This window comes from Sander lucioperca, chromosome 13 (assembly GCF_008315115.2).
Source record: "Sander lucioperca isolate FBNREF2018 chromosome 13, SLUC_FBN_1.2, whole genome shotgun sequence".
Taxonomy (NCBI): Eukaryota; Metazoa; Chordata; class Actinopteri; order Perciformes; family Percidae; genus Sander; species Sander lucioperca.
In genome coordinates this window covers 35495190-35505882 of record NC_050185.1, presented here as the reverse complement: position 1 = coordinate 35505882, position 10693 = coordinate 35495190, and the positions used below count along the sequence as shown (strand labels likewise).

The 10693-nt window shown below is 40.4% G+C and overlaps 2 protein-coding genes and 4 non-coding genes across 6 annotated transcripts in view; 5 read left to right on the top strand and 1 right to left on the bottom strand.

The window, feature by feature from the left end:
* Positions 1-10693, top strand: part of LOC116036424 (bromodomain-containing protein DDB_G0280777-like) — a 1700590-nt gene that overhangs the window by 1459090 nt on the left and 230807 nt on the right. The window lies entirely within an intron of this gene.
* Positions 1-10693, bottom strand: part of LOC116036425 (C1q-related factor-like) — a 680685-nt gene that overhangs the window by 521986 nt on the left and 148006 nt on the right. The gene's annotated exons all lie outside the window — the stretch shown is intronic.
* trnad-guc lies at positions 6024-6095 on the top strand. The gene has a single exon. It is a non-coding gene; the product is annotated as a tRNA-Asp (tRNA).
* On the top strand, positions 6959-7030 carry trnad-guc. The gene has a single exon. It is a non-coding gene; the product is annotated as a tRNA-Asp (tRNA).
* Positions 8552-8623, top strand: trnad-guc. Its single transcript has one exon. It is a non-coding gene; the product is annotated as a tRNA-Asp (tRNA).
* trnag-gcc lies at positions 9430-9500 on the top strand. The gene has a single exon. It is a non-coding gene; the product is annotated as a tRNA-Gly (tRNA).

Here is a 10693-nt window from a genome sequence, read left to right as displayed (position 1 = left end):
GGTCAAGCTCTCCGTCCGTCACTCGTATCTCCGTGGTCAAACCAGCTGCCGCTAAAATTGGAGACAGACGCCGGCAGAGCAGAGCGAAGTCTCGGTGACCAGAGCAGACGTAGTCACGTCTCTTGCGAAACAATGTCTGATCATTTTAATGAAATGAGCTGGTTTGACCACTAGGAACGCTACCAAGTCGTGACTTGAAGTCGTAACTTACGGTCTAAAAATTGTGTCTGGAACGCAGCATTATTTACAGTAATAGTTGGACTTTAACCCTCATGTTGTCTTCACACCAACCATGCACTTGTTGTCCTTTCAGGTCAAAATAAAAAATGAACACTTTTTTTCAATCTTTTTGCCCATTTTTTAACACTTTATTAAAATGTTTATGTTGGTACTGTATAGCCTACACGCCACTCACCAACTTATTACCACTACTGTTACACTTATTTTTGGAATTCATGGTCAATAAACCTCTTGTAAGGAAATTATACCAAATTTTTGAGTCAAAAAAGCAGAAATGATGAATTATTTTGACTAATATTAGAGTAATGTATGTTGATGGATAATCACAGACTGGTGTATGTCAAAGTTTAGTCCGAATACTGTTTAGAAACCGTTTACATTTTTTTTCAAATGCTATAAAATTGAAGAAAATACTCAAAATGTAATGAAAGTATAGTGATCATTAGTTGTACTTGTGAAGAGCGTTGTGGGGAACCATCCATGTTATTTTTGGGTAATTTGGTTAAAAAGAAACCCATATTTCTGATATAGACATGTTGATAACGGGTCAAATGGGTTAAAAGCACAACTTCTGGTCTTTCTGGGTCAAACTTTTAAATTAAAAACTTTTTCAATACTTTTGTCACTCACTCACACACACACACACACACACACACACACACACACACACACACACACACACACACACACACACACACACACACACACACACACCTCACACACACACACACACACACACACACACACACACACACACAGTATATACACACACACACACACACACACACACACACACACACAGTATACACACACACACACACACACACACACAGACACACACACACACACACACAGTATATACACACAGACACACACACACACACACACACAGTATACACACACACACAGACACACACACACACACACACACACACACAGACACAGACACACACACACACACACACACACACACACACACACACGGTTGAAAAAAATTCTGATATAGAAACTTTTTGAAAACGGTGTAATATCTTAGTGTCATACAGACCTGGCAACCCGGACCGACACACATCAAGAGAGACTTCACTAACGAGTTGATACGGGTTATGTTACGCTATATGTAAGTTACTACTGCTCATGTATGATAAGTAAATATAGCGCCGTGGAGACCCGGCATTAAATCGACACAACATCGACCACACGGTCGATGTTGTAGAATAAAGTATAGTATAAAGTGTAGAATCTCCGTTCGGTTTTCCGTCGACTCTTTGAGCTAACCGGCTAACTGCTAGCTCTCTCGACCTAGCTACACCATTTAATGCGTAGCCAGCTAGTTGCCAAGACTGCACAACAAAGGTCTTTCAACTGGCAGAAAGAGGCGGTTAACTTCCCTGTTTGAGGTAATTAGTTTTAAATCCACTGTTTATCCTTTGTATGGTATTAGTATGTCAACCTGTAATGCACGTACAAGTGACACAGCAAATGCCATTATTTTAACATAATCCGAGTTTACGGAGTATTTCCTTTGTAGCCTGTAGCACCCATAGTTAGCTTAATGCTACCTAGCTAGCTAGTTAGCTAGCTAGTTAGCTAGCTAGTTAGCTAGCTAGTTAGCTAGCTAGTTAGCTAGCTAGTTAGCTAGCTAGTTAGCTAGCTAGCAAACGCCAAAGCCAACGCCAACGTGAGCTCGCGGTCATTCTGATTTTACGACGTTTTCTACCTTGACGTGGAGCTGTTGGCCTTATAAATTATTAAACACTTTGGTCGAATGAATGATTAACTGATATATTTTAGTTTTTCTTTTTCAACGGTTGCGGTAACGTCTATTTGTTTGTGTAACGGTTACTGTATTTATGTCACTGTAAAGGCCCTGACACACAAAGCCAACGGTCGACCGTTGGTCCTAGTTGGTGTGCTTGTGTATGTTTCGACCTAGCTACACCATTTAATGCGTAGCTAGCTAGTTGCCAAGACTGCACAACAACGGTCTTTCAACTGGCAGAAAGAGGCGGTTAACTTCCCCGTTTGAGGTAATTATAGTTTTAAATCCACTGCTTATCCTTTGTATGGTATTAATATGTCAACCTCTAATCCATGTACAAGTGACACAGCAAATGCCAGCGTGTTATTTTAACAGAATCCGAGTTTACGGAGTATTTTACTTTGTAGCAGCCATAGTTAGCTTAATGCTACCTAGCTAGTTAGCTAGCTAGCAAACGCCAACGCCAACGTGAGCTCGCGGTCATTCTGATATCACGACGTTTTCTACCTTGACGTGGAGCTGTTGGGCTTATAAATTATTAAACACTTTGGTCGAAGGAATGATTAACTGATATATTTTAGTTTTTCTTTTTCAACGGTTGCGGTCTATTTGTTTGTATAGCTAACGGTTACTGTATTTATGTCACTGTAAAGGCCCTGACACACAAAGCCAACGGTCGGCCGTTAGTGTCCCGGCATCCTCTGCCTTTGTGGGCCTGTTTTTGGGTCGCCGACACCGATGTCTGATTGGCTGTTCAGTTGGAAACTAGATTGAGGAAAAGAAACTAACGACTGTGACAGGCCACACACAAGGCTCCTTTCATTTTTCATCTCATCTGATCAATCCAATACACACAAACACAATTGTTGACCAGTCAAAACTGGTCAACAATTGTGTTTGAACATTTATTTATTTACAATACATTATTCATTCACAAACAAAATTGGTGTCCTTAAAGGTTGGATTTTTCCTCATTTTTTTAATTAAGGCATTAAGATCAGTTTCCAAAAGACGATTTTTTTATTCCTCTTTTTAGTCAACTTTAGCATGGGTGTCCTAATTTTTTCACATGACTGTATACATAACATCTTGTTTAGGCATATTTATTCCAACAATTACATGTCTTTTAAAAGATCTCTACATACCTACACATTACAAAATAAACTAACGTTAATAAACCAATATCCTATACCGTGATATTTAATATAAAGACCGTAATAGACCTTTCTCGCTCTCTCTTTCTGCGCCCTCTGCACCGCTAAATGTTTACCCCCCTAGCATGCAAGCAAGCTAGTTTACCAGCCAGCCTGCCAGCCTCTAAATTAGTAAAATGTAACAACTTAATGTTTAATTCACACGCTCTTCTCACATCATAGGAAAGCACATTGCTATCGCCAGATGAGTGGCAATTTAGACTTTAGATTTGTTCAGGGGTTAGCTAAGTGGTAAATTTAATTATAAAAGAAAGAGAAAATGAAAAAAAGGTAACAGAAAAAAATATGTATTTTTGGCATTTGTCACTGTACATGTTTTGCATTAAAGAATAAAAAAAGAATACATTTTTTTAAAGAATTTCAGAAAAACATATTTTTCATTATCAGTAACATTAACGTTAACGTTAGGACGGTTTGCTGTTTTCCTGATGTGATTAATAAAACTTCATCTCTTCATCTCTCTGTCAGACCAGTACGTCATCCTGGGAGCTCGAAGGGACTCGCTGGCTGAGCCGTGACGTTCGGAGTCGGAACAGCGATCCTTCTGAAGGTGGCTCGGACTTTCTCTGCCATGGTGAAGAATGGTAAGACCCCCTTTAAAGGAACACGCCGACTTATTGGGTTATATAGCTTATTCACCGTATCCCCCAGAGTTAGATAAGTCCATACATAACCTTCTCATCTCCGTGCGTGTCCTAACTCTGTCTGACACACCCACCGTTAGCCTAGCTTAGCACAGATCCTGGAGGTAACTGGCTCCATCTAGCCTAGCTTAGCACAGATCCTGGAGGTAACTGGCTCCATCTAGCCTAGCTTAGCACAGATCCTGGAGGTAACTGGCTACATCTAGCCTAGCTTAGCACAGATCCTGGAGGTAACCGGCTCCATCTAGCCTACTGCTCCCAATAAGTGACAAAATAACGCCAACATTTTCCTATTTACATGTTGTGATTTGTAGAGTCACAGCGTGTACAAATAACAAGGTCACGTGACACACAGCCATCTTCTAACCGTATATAAACTGGGAACTATATTCTCAGAAAGGCGAAGCACTGCTATTCTGCTACTTGGGCGGAGTGATTAGCGCAACACCTGAAAAGCCCCTTTGTTACTCTCTGCTCCTCACCACAGGGCTTCTCAGGTGCTGCGAGCAAATCACTCCGCCCAAGTAGCAGTGCTTTGCCTTCTGAGAATATAGTTCCCAGTTTATATACGGTTAGAAGATGGCTGTGTGTCACGTGACCTTGTTATTATTACGGTGAATATGCTAAAGTCCCAATAAGTCGGCGTGTTCCTTTAACACAGGCCATTTATCAGCGGTCTGAAGCAGTATTTTTTATTTTTTATTTCTTTACTTGTTCCACGTAGAGCTGGGCGTTATGGAAAAACTCAAATATCACAATATGTTTGACCAAATACATTGATGTTGATATTGCGGCGATATTGTTGGGTTGACTATTGGTGCTTTCACAAAATATAAAAAAAATAAGTGTCTGACAACATTATGGAAAGGATTTCTAAGGAGGTCGACCTTTCTGTTAAAGAGTAAGATCCTTTTTTTAAACATAAAAGCATCTGCGAAATTGCGTTCGCTGAAGCCACCAGACTCCATGTAAATAAACAGTAATTTTAGCATCGTAAAATACACTTCATTCAAAGACGACCAAAACTAATTCAAACTATGAAAAGCAGTTTTGGTTAATTTTGTCCACTTTTTCGACCATCACAACTCTAGTTTGGGTTGAAATAAACACATAGTTTACTAATTTCCATGTGAAAATATGTTGGCTCTATACACGCTAAAAGTATTGTTTTTTTTAATGGGTTTAGTGCTAGCGACCTCAGAGCTGTTTCTCACACTTAATACTAGAGATGCACCGATAGAGCGGCCGGTGACCAGAATTGGCCGTTTTCACGTGCTCAGCCATGACCGGCGACCGGCAGGTCAGTCTGACATATGCCGATTTCATGCCGGTCAACGCTACAACTAACTGACAACATAAGTTATACCAGTTACAGTTCTCAAGGATGCACGCAGACACGGCCGCAACAGCACGGTCTCTTTTTCTTTTCTCTCAACTTTTCCGCCGTGTGTCGTGCGTACCCGCTCGCGGTGTGAAGCGCGTGTCGGCGCTATTCTCGCACACGTAGGGAACCTGGTGAATTAACCTGCAACATGTCAGCTGTTTGGAAATTCTTCGGTGTGTGTGCAGAAGATAACAAGTTTGCAATATGCATTCCTATCAGTCACTTGCACACAAAAACGTAGGAAAATAGGTAGGAAAAAGCAAAATTTCCCTTGTAAGACAATATCTAGCCTCATTTTGATGTCGATATAATATCGATATATTGCCAAGCCCTAGTCCACGTATATTTCTGTATTTGAGTCTGTGTTCGTTTGAGGTTGTTTCATAGACTTTAGCTGCTGTTTCCTGCAGAATGCACAGGAGAGAGACCGGAGAGACCCGTAACGTTCTGAAACACATGGCGGAGGCAGAGAAATCAGTACGACCTAAGTCATCCAATGTGTGGGAGCATTTCACACTAAATAGCAAGCAATCGGCCGTTCCAAACAGGCACACGGTCCAAACGCATTTGTGAGAAAGAGCAAACACAAATGTTCTGCAAACAAGCTTTAGTCTTCTCCTCTGCCACGTTTTCTTGCAGTTCTGCTCTCTGACCAGCAGAGGCCGCCAATTAACAGGGAGCCAAACTAAACTCACTCATCACGCTGAAACAGCACCACTTGTCTATAGGTTGCAGTGTTGTGGATATAAGGGGAACTGCAGCAGTACACGTTATGTCCCTCCTCGTTAGTATAGTGGACAGTATCTCCGCCTGTCACGCGGAAGACCGGGGTTCGATTCCCCGACGGGGAGTAACTTTTCATTTTCTATTATTGTGTTTCTTTACCACGATTATATAATATTTTTTTTATGTTTTTGGTGACGCTGTTTGCACTTTTAGATAGGAATAAAGACACAAAAAGAAAAAAAAAAACACAATCAGAAATGTGCTAAACCTGTGTTTAAGAGAGAGGAGGCCTGCTTTGATTGAGTGTTTCATAGACTGCAGCTACGACGATCTCCCTTTGTTGTTCTCTGTTGCATTTTGGGAAAGTCTTTTGTCCAGCATTAGTAAAAAATATTCTTATTTTTATAATAAAAGTAGACAAATGTTTACTCACTCCTAGCAGGAGGATTGGGTCTGTAGATAGATAGATAGACAGACAGACAGATATACAGACAGATAGATGGATATACAGACAGATAGATGGATAGATAGATAGATAGATAGACAGATATACAGACAGATAGATAGATAGATAGACAGACAGACAGATGGATAGATTAATTAATTAATACAAAACACAATGAGAATCAAAGTGAGCAGGATTTTTTCTCCATCCTTATACCTTAGCTAGACAATAACATTTATATAAATGCTGCACCTACCAAAACAAAATGGTGTCTGCTTAAATGGGAAACAGCGCCCCCCAAATCCCACTTGTGGCCAAACATATATGACACCCATAATGGTGAGAACTACCATAGAGAATTAATGGAGAAAGCTTAGGGAGTTAAGCTCCAGGTCTCAGCGCGAACAAGGGTTCGATTCCTCGATGGGGAGAAATTTTCACTACTGTTGTAATACAGTTTTTTTATAACTTTTGTTCACTCGTTTGTAACAGCACAGCAGTCCACTGATATATTCGATGGGACCTGATGTTTCTTCATGTCCCTCCTCGTTAGTATAGTGGACAGTATCTCCGCCTGTCACGCGGAAGACCGGGGTTCGATTCCCCGACGGGGAGTAACTTTTCATTTTCTGTAATTGTGTTTTTTTCCTACGGTTATAATATAGTTTAATGTTATTGGTGATGCTGTTTGCACTTAAATTATTAATTTAATTTAATGCAATTACAAATAATTACAGAAATAAATACAGAAATTAAAAAAATGTTGAAACTCATACTTATGTATAAATAAAGGAATTCAATGAATACAGGAATGAATAAATACATATACAAGAATAATACTTTAATGCATTAATAAAAGTTGATCAGCAGAACACAAATGAGCTAAATACATATCTTTATTTCTTAAGTTTGTGTTTTCCTGCTGAACTGTCACAGCACGTTTAACGGCATCACCCAGATGTGTCGATCATCAGGAGGAAGAAAAAGCAAACCGTGTTTTCATTTTTACAGCACCAGAGATTATTTTCAGTTCTATTATAGCCTGTTGCATTTTGGTAAAGCATTTGTTCAATGTTCGTGTATTCGTTTTATTTTTATAATAAAAATAGTAGGGCTGTCAAACGATTAATTCTTTTTAATCACGATTAATCGCTGAATTTCTATAGTTAATCGCAATTAATCGCATATTTTATCACATGATTAAAATTTGTAATTATTTATTTACTGTAAACAAAAGACAAATGTGTGAATCTGTCATTATCGCACAATTCCTCCAAGTACCTAACTAAAAAAACTAAAAATCCCTATCCTTACTAGAGTCAATATAGTGTTTAGTAACTCCTAAATAATGTTGATTCCTCACTGACGTCCAGTGATCACCGGTTAAAGAGAGCGTTTGCAGCACCTTGCAGCTGTTCCAGTGTGGCTGCTTTCTCCGTGTCGTACAGGCTGTGTATCCGTGACAACTACTGTCTCCCTCGACGGCAACGGGACAGGTCAGAACATGCCAACCGTAGTACGTCTTTAAGACCCGAGTCCTCTACGATGCTGACAGGTCTGCAGTTAGTTGCCACCCGTTTCGCAAGAGCTGTAGTCATTTTTTGGGATTCGGTTTCATCAACAGGTCGGCAAGTAGCACTCTCCTGAGTGGGTAGCATGCTAGCGGTAGCATCACGTTAACTGAACTATATGCTTAGCTCCGTAGGTGGTAGCTCAAGCTTGAAGTGCTTCGGTGATATTTTAATTCGGCTTTACACAACGTGCATAAGGCTTTCGACTTGTCTACGAGCCTTCCGGGAGTTTTGGAAAATAAAAAGCTCCATTCAGAGTTATTGCTGCTGTGTTTCTCCATCATGCTGCAGCCTGCAGCAGCAGGATGTGTTAGGAGGAAGTGGCTAACTATTTGTAGTGCTAAGGCTCAGACCGATTGGTGGGGTTTGCTTAAATGGGAAACAGCGCCCCCAAAATCCCAGTTGTGGCCAAACATATATGACACCCATAGTGGGTTTGATTCCCCGACGGTGAGTACATTTTCAGTATGGTTGTAATATATTCTCTTTTTTTTGATGCAGTTTTTGCCAAGCGTGCCCTAGTCCACAGATTTTATCGGTAGGCTCAGATGTTTTTTCATGTCCCTCCTCGTTAGTATAGTGGACAGTATCTCCGCCTGTCACGCGGAAGACCGGGGTTCGATTCCCCGACGGGGAGTACCTTTTTATTTTCTGTGCTAGTGTTTAGAAAACGATAGTGTATGTTTTGACACAGAAAGAGATAACAATACAACAACCATGGCTAATAAATGCTAAATTTATAGTTAATTAGACTTAAGTTAATAGTTATTTAACTGTTAGCTAACATAACAAAGGTTAATTAATCTATGATTATTAATTATGCTATACCTTATGTTTATTGTTGCCCAAATCTCAACATTGTATATATTTTATTAAGTATTTGTTAATGATTAAGAAACTGTTTATAAACCTCAATAAACATTATTTGGATGGCTTTTATAAAGTTTGATGAATACAATACCTTGTTAATAGTTAATTAAGACGTTGTAAAGCATCTATAACATTATGTAGGAAGCTATTATCAGTGTACAAATACTCATCTATTTTATAGATCGGCCACAAAAATAGTAACACTATAAAAACCATCATTAATAAATGGTAAATTGATAGTTAATTAAACTTTAGTTCAGTTATTTTACTGTTAACTAACAATGAAATGATGATATATGTTACTAATATATGTTAGTAATTATAATGTTACTAGTTATTATGTTTTTACGCTGTTTGCATGCACAGAACAACGGCGTAATGCGTTGTTATGAACTGGTATTGCTAACAATAGCTAACCCTAATGAAAACAATGAAAATCCGACTTGTAAATGTAACGCATTCAACTTTGGTGTGGCGTCATTCCCACCTCCAGCTTTTGAGTTTGGAGGTAAATGTACTGCATCATGTCTTGTCACTGACGTGTGCCGAGCTGCTTTTAAAATAGACAAGTGAGCATTGGTGGTTCAGTGGTAGAATTCTCGCCTGCCACGCGGGAGGCCCGGGTTCGATTCCCGGCCAATGCAACACAGTTTTGTTACATTGCTGATGTGTGAGGACAGGAATGAAGAAAAGGCATACATACAACTAGGTTGAGAGGTTTTTCTCATCCTTTTAACCCATAGACTTAGGGTTGGCCTTCCATGCCGTACTTGGTGAGAAGGTTTTATTTTACACCACTAAATAAAAACATTTCGAGCAGAGGGCACTATTTAGAGGGAGCAATAAAGGGGGGAATGTGGGAATAAAGGGGAAATGCTGAAGCACTTACAGCGGGAAGACACCGCCAGCAAAGCGTAGATTCGTATCCGATCGCTCATCTGGCTAGTCTCACCACAAGTCACAAAGCGATCCTTCTCCTCTCCACTCTACAGAACGTCTCTCAGTGAGCCTGTTTTTACTTGCTTCATTGGTTTCTGCCAGTTCTGAGCTGATGGCACTGCTGGACATCTTCCGATTTTGAAAGGGAAATAAGCAGGGCTGGTCCGAACAACATTTTTTGAGCTTCGAAGCTTCGGTAGTAATGAGCATCGAATATTCAAAGCTTCGGAGAGAGCACAGCCACGTACGCCTCCATACTCACCGAGGTCCAAATGTCCGTTGTGAAACTCAAGGCTGTTGAGTTTGTAACGACAGCAGAAATTTGGCCTCGCAGATCGCTGTACTTTAGAGACAGGGCGTTTGAAATACTGGAGCGGTTTGGGACAGTGTACACACAGAAAAAAAAGGTGCTAACTGGAACCAAAAATGGTTCTTTAGAGTGATGCCATAGAAGAACTATTTTCAGTTCCACAAAGAACCTTTTAACAAGAGGTTCTTTAGAGAACCATTTCTGTAAATGGTTCTCTAAAGAACCCTCAAAGGTGGTGGGGCTGCAAGTCTTTTGTGCCACGCGATACGCTGCCCTTCTCGCCCTCTCTGAAATCCTCTTTGACAGGAGGGTTGAGCCTCTAGGGGAGTCAGCGCCACCATCAGCCTGCCGTACTGGCTCGTCCTGAGGGCCTTCTCTGGTGTCTGTTGAGGAAACACAAAACACAGAGTGAGGTCTGGTGTAACAGACATAAAATGGAGTCTTTAATGTACATATCTTAGAGTTTTACTTACAATTTGCAGCCTCGCCGTAAACTCCCTCTGCTCCTCCAGTCCCGAGGTCCCTGACTCCTGGTAGGGGACAGGGGTTTCGTCCTTGGAACTGGAGGAGTACTCAGGCTTGCAGGAC